The sequence below is a fragment of the Rhinolophus sinicus genome, chromosome 16 (assembly GCF_057876585.1).
Source record: "Rhinolophus sinicus isolate RSI-liver-muscle chromosome 16, RSI-T2T, whole genome shotgun sequence".
NCBI lineage: Eukaryota > Metazoa > Chordata > Mammalia > Chiroptera > Rhinolophidae > Rhinolophus > Rhinolophus sinicus.
The window spans coordinates 193036960-193050287 of record NC_142516.1 but is presented as its reverse complement, the minus strand read 5'-3'; the positions used below and the strand labels follow the sequence as shown (position 1 = coordinate 193050287).

The 13328-nt window shown below is 50.9% G+C and overlaps 1 long non-coding RNA gene across 1 annotated transcript in view; it reads right to left on the bottom strand.

Annotated features, from left to right (window-relative positions):
• Positions 1 to 1181: 1181 nt before the first annotated feature.
• The window catches only part of LOC141570995 (uncharacterized), a 14308-nt gene continuing 2161 nt past the window's right edge, over positions 1182 to 13328 (bottom strand). Inside the window, exons 2-3 of the long non-coding RNA XR_016019281.1 lie at positions 3959 to 4188; positions 1182 to 2682 (exon numbers count right to left, since the gene is read on the bottom strand). This is a non-coding gene — a long non-coding RNA (uncharacterized LOC141570995). The remainder of the gene's footprint in view (positions 2683 to 3958; positions 4189 to 13328) is intronic.

Below are 13328 nucleotides of genomic sequence, written 5' to 3'. Positions count from 1 at the left end.
TAAACCTATTGCATTGAAATAGATGATTGCCATTAACAAAATGGACCTAAAATAAGGCAAATAATAATCAATTAGCCATTCAGGACCTCTTCCTCCGGCTTATTCTCATCACATTGCTCTGGAGTTCCTTCTCCTGGGACAGGGAAGGAAAGGGGACAAAGCAGTTCGGAAGTTCCCCTGAGATCGGTCCCCACCCAGTGTCCTCATCTCCCGCACCCAGGAAGTCTCGATTCTGATATGGCAGGTAGGACCAGAAGCAACTGAGGGGAGGTTCCCTGGAAGCTGAGGTGCTGGACTGGGGCCAGACAACAGATGTTGGGTCAGGAAAGCAACAGATTCCACATCACTGAGCCCTAACCCTAAACCCAAACCTAAAACCTAACCTTTAAAACCTAAACACTAAACCCTTAGCCCTAAGCCTACATCTAACCTTAACATAAACTGTAAAACCTTACAACCATAAACATCACTATAACCATCACTATAAACCATAACCTAAACCCTTACCATAATGCTAAACTATCACCAGAAGCCACGAACTAGGAACCATATCTGTAAACCATAACTGTAACCATAAACTATAACCAAAAACACATAGCCATGAAACATTAACATAATCCATAATCGGTCCCATAAACCATATAACACACATGTAGCCATAAACAATACACATAAACCATAACCAAACTGTAAACCATAATCTTAACCTTAACCCCTAACTCAGCACCACACTCCACACCTCAGCCCCAACTCTAGCCCGGTAGGGCACTAATAGCCCCTAACCAGTCAAATCAGAAGTAGGTCACAAAAACAGAATATACAGATCTATATCCCTTACAGATGTGTGATAATGTTCCATATCATAGTTACATGACAAAATATCAATACACAGAAATCTGTTTTATTTGTATGCACTAGCAAGGAATAATCTCAAAAGGAGTTTAAGAAAACTAGTCCATTTTAAATAACATGAACATTAATAAAATACTTAGGAATACTTTTAATCAAAGTGCAAGACTTCTACGTTGAAAATTAAAAAACAATGTCTTTCTTTGCTGAAAGAAATTAAAATTAAAGAAAACCTAGATAAATAAACGTGAGGCCATTCCCTGGTGATGGAAATTGTTCAGAGGCAACAGAACAGACGGGATGTACGGATTCAGTGTCATTCCTGTGAAAAGGCCCCAGGGCCTTTGGGGGAAAACGCATAAGCTGATCCTAATATTCATAGGAATTTCCAGGAAGGCCAAAGAGCCATAACAATCTTCAAAAACCAAATCAAGTTGAGGCTCACCCTTCCCAAACGTAATTCTTAGTACACAGCCACAGTAAGGAAAACATGGTGACACTGGCATAGAGATATACATGGAGATCAATGGAATGGTATTGAGGGCCCAGAAATAGACCCATCGGTCTAAGTCAGGTGATTTTTTTTAACATACACATTTATCTTATATATCATTGTCATTTACAGCTTTATTTTATAAAACACAGAAAGACGTTTTTTCTATTTTTTCTTTTATTTCTTTTTTCATGGAGGGTGCATCTCACGGTGGCCCATGTGGGGATTGAACAGGCCACCTTGGTGTTCTCAGCCCCACGCTCTAACCAAGTGAGCTAACCGGGCACCTCCAGAAAGACACTTTTAAGAGTGCTCTATCATCAGAATTTAAACACTGGAAATATTAGTTTTCTAAGTGTAACTTATAAAAATTATAATCCAATGATTGGAGATTTTTCTCAATATGGTTACTATACAAATGAAATAAATGGCAAAAAGACTTAATAACAATATTTTGTTATCTACATATTATCAGACACTTTAGGACATAAGCAAAGATTCTGAGAATTCAGACTTCTTTTGTTGTGTTTCATATTTGAATAACTCCCTACCTGTATTCTCACTTGAGCTACTTAACCAAAAGGTGTGATTTGAGAAAGCATTTAGCTTTATACAAAAACCATAACTAAAAAAAGTTTCTAGTTTTATACAAAAAGTTTTTCAGGGTGAGGCCAGGAAGCCAGAGGCCCCTCTATACGGAGTGCAGAGAATGCAGCCCCCCCAGAGCAGATGGTAAACAAAGACAATGAGAGAAAGCACAGACCTTCGTCACACAGGCAGTAGGGATGGTGGAATGGACAGGTTGTCTCCAGTCTCCCACAAAACGAAAGGCACATTCAGCCCCAAACCCACTAAATCGTGGTCCCTGGGAGGTGCTACTAGACTGGGATCTGTCCAGCATTAACGGGTAAGGAAGGCTGGGGAGACAGATGCCCCTTATGGGCAGAGACTCCTCAGGACACACTCCCCTGGGAGCTGGCACAGCCAGGCAGAGGCGCACTGGGAACCCCAGCTTCTCCCACTGGCCACCAGGTGCAATGGAGTAAGTGCACCTGGCCGATGGTGGGGAACAGAGAGGATTAGCTTCCTCGGTCACAAAGCCAAGCTCCTGGGACACACAACGAGAAGGAAAGAAAAACCTCAAGCGGTTTCTAGACAGGGACCCAGAGCAAAGTTTGTCTCCGCAGACGCCAGTCTGGAGAGAAGCGTTTAACTCCCCAGCCTGTGGGGCCGGCTCCAACGACAGGCTTACGGGAGCCTGTGCCTGTGTTCTGTCCCCATGGTAGTGACTTCTTAGGACAAACGACATCCAAGACACAGACACAGGAAACAGTGAACATCTGTGGGAGGAAAGAATAAAAACCCTGGACTATCTATGTATAGGCAAGAAGTTCACAGTTATTTTTTTTCTGCCAATCTAAAATCAGAAGAGACAAAAGCCTTGCAACCTTCTAACTTCTACCCAACCCCACAGACAGAGACCAGGAATTGTAATACATGCGCACCTAGAATTAACATAACCATGAAATTTCCAAAGACAGTGAGGAGACATCAGGTAAATATGACATTTTCTACAAGGGTGGGAGTGGGCTCTTCGACGTTATATGTAAAAATGGGAGATTTACAGGTAACTCAGGAAAAGATGGACACACGTTGCAGGTAAAGTTTTATGAGGCTCCTGCATGGAGTCTTCCTGTCTACTGCTAAGGGGATTGTGCTCAGGGTTTTATTTATGCTTCAGTCATTAAGGAGGCAGGAAAAGGGGAGCCAGGCTGGACGAGGGAGGCCTGTGTTGTTAAAAGTGCCCGTTTTCAAGTTTTTATTTTATTTAGCTCAGCAGGCCTGGGGCAGTTGTGGGCTATGTTTACATTTCAGATCTACTCAGCAGAGAGCCCGGGGGCAGATGCTGAGACTTTCTCATTTCTATCAGACTGAGAAATCAGCTTCCATTTTTTGTCAATCCTGTTTTAAATCCTTTAAAACCTGTTTCAACATAACCGTTCTCTAAATCTTAAATCTCCAGAAAGGTTTTTAACATTTGCACATCTCTTGATTTTCTCTTCTGCCTTTTTTAAACCTAATACCGATATTAGCATCTGATATGACCCAAGAAGCTAAATACTCATTGAAAACATTAAGAATATAGTTAAATTTCCTTGTATTCATTTGTATTGAAAATGGGGTCTTTCTCTAGGGTCCAATCAAACAGCTGTTTGTCGCAAGAGTTCTCTGACACATATTCCAATTTAGAAGTTTTTCCAATTCGAAGGATCCATAGTCTGACCACTGAAGATAGGATTTTAATAGCTACTCAAACCGATAAGCCTTTTCACAGCTTAAACAACGAAGCCAAAGGCTTTCGGTCCCTGTGGTATTTCCTTGTTACAACAAATGACACAAGAGACATAGACAAAAAAAAGTAACCATCTCTGGGAGGTAAAAATCAATAAAGAAAACCTGCGAGTTGCTACTCCCAAGAAGCTAGCTTGATAAACATTTTTTCCTGCCAGTCTACATGTAGAAGAGAGGAAAGGGACATGCAGCACTTCTAGATTCTCCCCAACCCCACAGAAATAGACCAGGAAGGATGGCAAGGTGAACAAAAACACCACTTACCTCTGCCTGCAGATGTCCTTGAGCTCCCAGCTGCAGCGGTTTCCAGGCGCTAGCAGTGCCCCAGGCAGTAATTCTCCTTGCAGTCTCCCCAATACTGTGGGGGCTTAAAAAAATTATTTTGCTCTCATCTTGAGTGTTAGAGGAGATGAGGTCTTTGTATCATCACAGGAAGGCATTCCAGGACGTAGGAACAATGCATCATGAACAAAGGCAAGCCGGCCAAGGATTTACTAAAAGAAAGAAAATATATTTCCAAAATGCAGGCATGCACAAGACCACCAGGAGAGCAACTGTGATGGAACAAAGAAAATTTAGGATTTTATTTGAATGAGGGCGGGAAATATTCAAGGGTGGAGTCACAGGTGATCTCTGGGCGTTTCCAGCGCATTCCCAGGGCGTGTCTTTGTTGATGACTCCTTCCTAACGGGAGGAGGGATTCCCTTGTAGGAACTGTCTCGGGGACACAAGTGGTGATTTTTCCCTGCCTGCAATGCGAATAGTGTTATAACCCATTACAATTACCTGTAGCTGCACCTTGTCTTAGGAATTTTTCCCTGACTGAGATGCTAATAGTGTTGTAATCCCTCACAATTATCTGTAGCTAACACCTTTTCTTTGGAATGATTGCATTTCTGTTTTGTTTCCCCTCACATCTTACTTTCTTCCCCCTTCTTCTTGTGACCTTGTGCTCTCTGCCTATGGTGATAACTTCTTCTAGCTCAGCTGGTCACACAATTAATAGAATCAGAGTAAGATAAAATCAAATTTTAACATATGCACGTGGGGAATTCACATACGTGTAAAAATTCCAAAGGCAGCGAGGTCAGATTGGGTGCTTGGCAGGTAATTTAGGAAGAGTGGTACACTCATTGTTAGTCTACCCAGAAAATAATGGGACATGGGGGAGGGGTGGTCAGCAGGCTCCAGTGGGCGTCTTCCCGCCTTATGCTAAGGAGTTTATGCCAAGGATCCCTCCTAAACCAGGTCTTCCATTTGAATCTCTTAGGCAGGAAAGAGGGAGGGTCAAAAGCTGTTTCAGATTCTTTTGTTTCCCAACAACCAACTTAAAGTCAATATCCCCACAGGCAAAACTTTTAGTCCTCTTCATTCCCATCTTTGAATCTGTAATAAAAGTTTCACATCAGAAGTTAAGTTGGAGGATTGTCACATATTTCATTAATCTAATCACTCAGTCCTGAGACTAAGTTACTTTAGTTAAATTGTTGAATCTTTTGTCATGACACGGTGATGTAGATACACTCACAAATTTCGCCTTTCATTAACTATTTCATTACTTGCTTTGGTGGGGGAGGAACAAATTTTCCTCTACCCTCAAGGTTCTTCTGGCTGCTCTAATAATCAAATAGACATGAGACAGATTTACAAGAGAAAATAAGCAGATTTAATTCACACATATGGGAACCATGCACACATGAGAGAGAGACCCTAACCCTGACCCCACCCAGTATCCTCATGCCCCCCCCATGTGCCCCGCCCAGTGAGGACACCGTCCAGAGGGAGTCTCAGGGGTTATTGATTCTGCTGTGTCAGCGAGGACTTTTTTTATTTCAAGGGACTGGACACACTTACTGAAGTAAAACAAATTAATACTTTTTAAGGGCAGAAATAAATCAGTGCTTGCAAGAGGCAAGTTTAAGGGTGAGTTTGGGCCTGGCAGGTCCCACTTCTCACTCTCTTATTGGCCACAGTGTGAGACTGCCCACTGGGAGACGCAGCTGCACCCACATCTGTGATCCTCACTGAGTGTGAACGTCAGAGGCTTGTTACCACCGGAAGGCCAAAGGATTTCAGGGCCACGGGCTGCTCTGTAGCTGTTGTGGCCAGGGCCACATTTAATGGTTGCAGGGTTCTCACCTCTCTTGGCCGGCTAAGGGTTTGTGAGATAGGAGGTACTTGTCTCACCACATGGATGTTGGGAATTGAAACATCCCAAGGGGCTGTCTACACTGCCCAGGTAGCTGTTCAATTGCCCTAGCACCATGGTCAGCTCAGTAACTGGCCCTGGGGGCTTGACAGGGCACGGCTGTCCTGAGCTGGAGGACCGCAATGCCTCCCTGGATAGTCAGAGGCCTTGGGCCGTCCTGCCTGAGACATTACTGTCTCCTGCGGCCCACTTGGATGGGAAGAAGGAGACAGCTAGTCCCAGGAGGGCCCCACCAGCCCTCAGGAAGGCTGCACCTTGCGGCTGGCAGGTCATTGCACCCAGTACTGTATAAATCAACACGTGTCTACTGAGTGCCCTCATGTGTCAGGGCTGAGCTGGAACTGGGGGTTGCCACCCCTTCCCTGGTGGGAAGGCAGGTGGAAACCCTGTGTGACTCAGGCCCTCCACAGCCCTGGACTGCGATTGAGTTGGATTTAAACCAGTGACCAGAGTCCAGGACTGTGAGACAGACAACGAATGGTCCCCTCAAACCCTGATCATGAGTGACCCTGGGCGAGTCCTGTCCAACCTTAGAAGCCTCACAGAGATCAAGAAGGGAAAGGAAGTGGGCCAGCAAGGCTTAAACCGACCCTAACCCTCTAATCCTAACTCCGAACCTCCAACCTTAAATGTAAACCCTACCGCTGGACACTGAGACCCTCAACCCTGATCCTTACACTCTAAACTGTGACCCTCTGACCATGACATTAGCCGTCTAACATCGACCCTGACTCTTATTCTGACCCTTAACCCTGTCCTTGATCCTGACTGTCCCTAACCCTAACACCTCAACAGCCTTTTACAAATAAAACTCTCAACAAATTAGGTATAGATGGAACCTACATCAACAAAATGTAGGGCACATGTGACTGCTAATATCACACTCAACAGTGAAAGGTTGGAAGGTTGGAAGTTTACCCTCTAAGATCAGGAAAAAGACCAGGGTCTACACTCTGACCGCTTTTATTCAATGTGCTACTGGAAGTCCCAGCCAGAGCAGTTGGGCAAGAACGAGAAATAAAAGACGTCCAAACCAGAACAGAAGAATTGTCTCTGTTTGCAGAAGATATGCTTTTGTATGTAGACAGTCCTAAAGATCCCACCAAAAAAATCTGTTAGAACTGGTAAATATATCCAGTAAGGATATAAAATACAGGATACAAAATACACAGAAAAATTAGATTCTTTCTATACATTAACAAAGACCGATCAGAAAAAGAGAAACAAAACAGTCTCATTTGCAATAATTTCAGAAATGATAAAATACTTAGGAGTAAGTTTAACCAAGGAATTAAAATATCTGTAAACAAAAAACTGTAAGACATTGACGGAAAAAAATTGAAAAAGACACAAATAAATGGAAGGATATGCAGTGTTCATGAAATGGTACAATTCATACTGTTAAAATGTCTCTACTACCCAAAGCCATGAATATAGTTCAATGCAATCTCTATCAAAATTCCAGTGTCATTTTTCACATAAAAAGAAAAACTCCTAAAATGCATAGACTACGTAAGACTTCCACTGGCTCAAGCAATCCTGAGAAAGAACAAAGCTAGAGGCATCACATTTCCTGACTTCAGACTGTATTCCAAAGCTACGAAATGAGAACGATATGGTACTGGCATAAAACTGGACACAACCCAGTGGAACAGAATCAAATGTCCAGAAACACACACACACACCCATCCTCGCTACTGAGCTTTCTAAATGTTCGGGAGCTCATCCTGGGTGGAGGAGAAAGAGGGAAAGGGGCGCTGAGGAATAAGTGGGGGAGGGATTACGTGCCTGTGTCTTTCATGGGAAACTCTGGTGTTTCAAACAGCCTGGGTGAGCGTGTTCACTGGCGTCCTCTGAGCGGGAAGGTCTCCACGGGACTGGGCTGGGGCTGTCATGTGGGTCACCTTTTCTATTTCTATTGAGCAGCTGTTTGGCCACTTTGAGTTTCAAATGGGCTGATATCTGTTGTTATGGACACTTGAAAATCTCTAATGTGGCCCAACCCGCGATCTGACACTTAAGGAAACAGACCCCTGAAGCACAACTGGTGGCCTGAGGTCCCAGGGAGGCTGAGACCAGACCTACCAGCCCAGTCCCTGTCCCCAAGGTTGGCTGCCTCCCAGGAGGCACCAGCTGCTGAGGGAGCCATGGCAGACACATGGGAGACCCCTCACCACCCTGGTCCTGCTATGGGGACAGGCCTACCCACCTGGAGACATTCCCAGTCTCCTTCAGGTGGTGGATCAAGGCGGGAGCTCTGCAGAAAACAAAGGGTGGTGAGCTGTGGGAAGTGCCTGAGGGTCCTTGCTTCTGGGGAGGGAGGAGCTGTGAGGGGTGGGGAGTGAGAGCCCTGCTTGCTCTAGCCTCAGTCCCCCTCAATTTCCATGTCACCTCCTGGGTAGAACAGATGCTCAGGGAGCTGAAGGAGGCTACATTTAGGATCCAAAGAGAGACACTCGGAGGATGGAGGATTTTAGCTCAACCCAAGGAAGGAGCCAGGGAGGAAGTAAGCCTCCCACCACTGGGACCTGCGATTCAAGGTCAGTGTGCCCCTGGCAGGAGGGGCTCAGAGCCTGTGCAGGGGCTCAGGCTGCCGACTTCAGCCCCGCGAGCTGAGACAGGCAAACAGGCACTTCTCAGGGCTCTGGGAAGGACCCTGCTGGGCCTCCCATGGCCACCCTGGCACCTGCTGCAGGCCCAGCACCCTGGCCCTGACCTGGGCATCAACACCAGGTCTCCCAGGCGGGTGGCGAGGATGCCGCTGGCCACAATGTTGATCTGGGTGACAGTGGTGCGGATGGTGGGTGCCAGGTGCTCGCTGCCTGGCTTTCCCTTCAGGGCCATGTAGAGCCCAGACAATGGTGGGGCACCGCCATCTTGAACAGCTCAGGGGAAAAGGGGAGTGTCACCTGGCCCTGCCACCCCCCAGCTCATGTCCACAGTCCCCCTCAATCCCAGGCAGGGGTCGCTCATCAGAGCTGGAGCTCAGGAAACATGATGTGGCCTGAGCCCTGTGTGAGTCCCAGGGATTCATTCTCTGTCCTCCAAAGGCCCCCAGCACTGGAAGACCCAGGGCCCAGTGCTGGCAGAGAAGGGGGAGTAGCATCTGCTCCAAGCTGGTCCTAGGGGGCATTTTCCTGGACCCTGGTCAGCCTCCGGGGTCTGACTCCCTGTTAAGGTTCAGATACACCCACGGGCTGTGTCTGTCTTCCTCGAGGCTCACTACACACCTGGTGCATAATAAGTGCCTAGACTGTTGAGCCTCCTGGGCAGATGGGTGGGGGACCCAGAGACAGGCACACAGTGAGCTCCCGTCCCCCACCACATCAGTCAGGCCTGCCCAGGTTCGTGTGTTTTGCCTCATCTGACAGGCACAGCCACTCCGGGCTGCAGGTCCTGAGTGTCCACTTTTCCTGTACGCAAGTGGACAGCGAAGGCTCGGGGACTAAGGAAGTGGCCCAGGTCACACGGGTGGTAAGGGGCAGAGCTGGGCTTTGGACCCAGCTCACAGGAGTCTGGCTCAGGGAAGGGCAGGCCAGGGCAGCTGCTGGCAGAGGGAAGGCCAGTGCCCCGACCCTGAGAGCCCACTGCTCTGCCACCAGCCTTGGAGGGAACTTGGAGAGGTTAGGCTTCTCGTCCCTCGGCATCTTAGTGCTCACAGCACCTGGCTGCCAGGCTCTGGGGCTGGAGCTGCCCGGTTGTTAGAGGTGCTGCTGTAGATGGAGGACTCACCAGAGACAGTGGGCCAGCTGGCACCACCGGTGCTCGCTCCGGCTCTGGAGGGCTTGATGGAGCTGACACTGGCTGCAGCACTAGTGCAGCTGGCAGAGACACAGCTGGACGTGGCTCTGGTCTAAGCAGGATGAGGAGACAGGCTCATGCACCTGCCTGACTTTCCGGTGCTTTCCAAAGAGGAAAATTGCCACTGCCTCCAAGGGAACTCAGGCCGGAACCCCGACCCCCACCCCAGACAGTCCTCCCAGACTCCCCTCACCTTCCACCTGGACCCCAGTGGGTCTGTGTGGGGACAGAGCCCCAGAGAGCAGTTTCCAGGCTCTCAGCCTCACATGGAAGGGTGCTGGCTCGGGTAGTAGATGGCCGTCAGCTGTGGCTAGTTGGCCGTCAGGTGTGGCCCTTGAGCCATTGGCCACTAATATAACAGTCATGGCTGCGTTAGGGAGTGAAGTCGAGGAGAAGGTCGGTTGGCAGAAAGCAGACAGCAGGTCGCACGTCGTGTGAATCCAGCCTCCGATGAGACTATAGCAGTATGACTCCCCTACCTATGGCTCCGTGGGTGTTCCTTTTTTGCCTACCCATATCCCGCGTTCTTACGTGGGGAGCAGGACCAGAGGCACCGCAGGCCACCCCACGCGACAATCTGGGTCCCCTCAGCTTCCGGCTGGGCCTCAGTGGGTCTGGGTCCCCACAGCTTCTGGCTGGGCCTCAGTGGGTCTGGGTCCCCACAGCTTCCCTCTCGGCCTCAGTGTGTCTGGGTCCCCTCAGCTTCCCTCTCGGCCTCAGTGGGTCTGGGTCCCCTCAGCTTCCCTCTCGGCCTCAGTGGGTCTGGGTCCCCTCGCCTTCTGGCTCAGCCTCAGTGGGTCTGGGTCCCCACAGCTTCCGGCTGGGCCTCAGTGGGTCTGGGTCCCCACAGCTTCCCTCTCGGCCTCACTGGGTCTGGGTCCCCTCAGCTTCCCTCTCGGCCTCAGTGGGTCTGGGTCCCCTCGCCTTCTGGCTGAGCCTCAGTGGGTCTGGGTCCCCTCGCCTTCTGGCTGAGCCTCAGTGGGTCTGGGTCCCCTCGCCTTCTGGCTGAGCCTCAGTGGGTCTGGGTCCCCACAGCTTCCGGCTGGGCCTCAGTGGGTCTGGGTCCCCACAGCTTCCGGCTGGGCCTCAGTGGGTCTGGGTCCCCACAGCTTCTGGCTGGGCCTCAGTGGGTCTGGGTCCCCACAGCTTCCCTCTCGGCCTCACTGGGTCTGGGTCCCCTCAGCTTCCGGCTGAGCCTCAGTGGGTCTGGGTCCCCTCGCCTTCTGGCTGAGCCTCAGTGGGTCTGGGTCCCCTCGCCTTCTGGCTGAGCCTCAGTGGGTCTGGGTCCCCTCGCCTTCTGGCTGAGCCTCAGTGGGTCTGGGTCCCCACAGCTTCCGGCTGGGCCTCAGTGGGTCTGGGTCCCCACAGCTTCCGGCTGGGCCTCAGTGGGTCTGGGTCCCCACAGCTTCTGGCTGGGCCTCAGTGGGTCTGGGTCCCCACAGCTTCCCTCTCGGCCTCACTGGGTCTGGGTCCCCTCAGCTTCCGGCTGAGCCTCAGTGGGTCTGGGTCCCCTCGCCTTCTGGCTGAGCCTCAGTGGGTCTGGGTCCCCTCGCCTTCTGGCTGAGCCTCAGTGGGTCTGGGTCCCCTCGCCTTCTGGCTGAGCCTCAGTGGGTCTGGGTCCCCACAGCTTCTGGCTGAGCCTCAGTGGGTCTGGGTCCCCTCGCCTTCTGGCTGAGCCTCAGTGGGTCTGGGTCCCCTCGCCTTCTGGCTGGGCCTCAATGGGTCTGGGTCCCCACAGCTTCCGGCTGAGCCTCAGTGGGTCTGGGTCCCCTCGCCTTCTGGCTGAGCCTCAGTGGGTCTGGGTCCCCACAGCTTCCGGCTGGGCCTCAGTGGGTCTGGGTCCCCTCGCCTTCTGGCTGAGCCTCAGTGGGTCTGGGTCCCCACAGCTTCCGGCTGGGCCTCAGTGGGTCTGGGTCCCCTCGCCTTCTGGCTGAGCCTCAGTGGGTCTGGGTCCCCACAGCTTCCGGCTGGGCCTCAGTGGGTCTGGGTCCCCACAGCTTCTGGCTGGGCCTCAATGGGTCTGGGTCCCCACAGCTTCCCTCTCGGCCTCAGTGGGTCTGGGTCCCCACAGCTTCTGGCTGAGCCTCAGTGGGTCTGGATCCCCTCGCCTTCCGGCTGGGCCTCAGTGGGTCTGTCTGCTCCTGCTGGACTTTGTTAAGAAGCGCTGGCCCTCCCAGTGGGAGGCTGACCTGCACATAGGCCAGCCCAGCCTGAAACAGGCGAAGTGCTGCCACTCGCCGCAGCCCTGCATCAGGTGGGCCGGTTCCCACCACAGAAGTGGCCTTGGGGGAGGGGCAGATGGGCAGCAGTCAGAGTCCTGGCCTTTCTTTCCTCAGCGCTCTCCACGATACCTTGTTTGGAACCGGGCTGTGTCTACGCCCCTATGCCAGGGGACATCCCAACGCCAACCCAGCAGGTTTAGAGAGACTGTGTGAGTCTCTTCTTCCCACTGACAGTTATCGAGGGCCTGGACAAACTCAGCCTCCCTGCACCTGGGCATCTGGACTGAGGGGTGAAGCCGACCTATGAGCAGATGCTTGCACACCTCCTGTTCCGGGCCTGGTGACGGTGGTCAGGAGGGGTGAGTGTGGAGAGGGACAGGTGGAGATGGGACAGTGGTGGGACAGGGACTCTGGGGGACAACTCAGCCCAGCCTCCAGTCTGGCGCCAGAGGCCTGCGACCCATCCACAGCTCTCTGCGACTCCTGTCCTCCTGGAGTGGAAGCCGCCAGACCTCAGCCCTCCCGAAGGAACCAGATGTGTGAGATCAGGGTTCTGCTAGGCCCTCCCTGCCCACACCCCCCCTTACTCTCCCCCACAGAGCCCTCCTTCTGGGCCCGAAGACCACTCACTTCTGTAGGCTTTTTCCTGTGGGTCGTCAGCCTGGTCATAATATGGGGAGAGACCTCCACATGTAGAGGAGGCCACGAGGGCATCAGATCTTCTGGGTGCTGGACAGGACCTGTGAGTGGCATCTAGTGTGCCTGACTCACTGACTAGAACTGAGGCCCAGGGGTTGTCTGCTTCGTTCACTGAGTTATGCTAAGTGTCCCAAAACTGCCTGCTTATAGTAGGTGCTTAATAAACATTGTTGAACAAACGAACTCCAACCACAACTATCACAGATGTCTGAGTGGGCTCGGGGACCCATGCTATCCCTGGAGATCCCAAATCTGGCTGCACCAGGACCAGGACAAAAACCACTAGTTGGAATCTAAAACCCTTTGACAGGTTGCTTTCCACGTGTTTTTCCAAACTCAGAAATGCCACAGGACAGTGATGGGTGAGGGAGAAGGCTTTTCATGGTGGAGAGAAAAGTAATTGCCATGAACAGCACAGCACATCCAGCAGCGCTTTCTACATAGCCAGGCACCAGGGACGCACCTGCCATGGCTGATCCATTGGACCCTACAGGAGCCCTGTGAGGTTTATCCTCTACCACACCACTTTTCAGATCGTATATTACCTGATGTTGAACAGGAAATGTGCTGAGCATTCCATGATACGATCAGTTGGGCACAGTTAAAAATAAGGCAGCAAGAACACAACAGAAGGGGGACAACAGGAGCCCCCAAACAGCATCACCCCTCCAGGGCTCCTGACCAATACCAGCCACAACCCTCA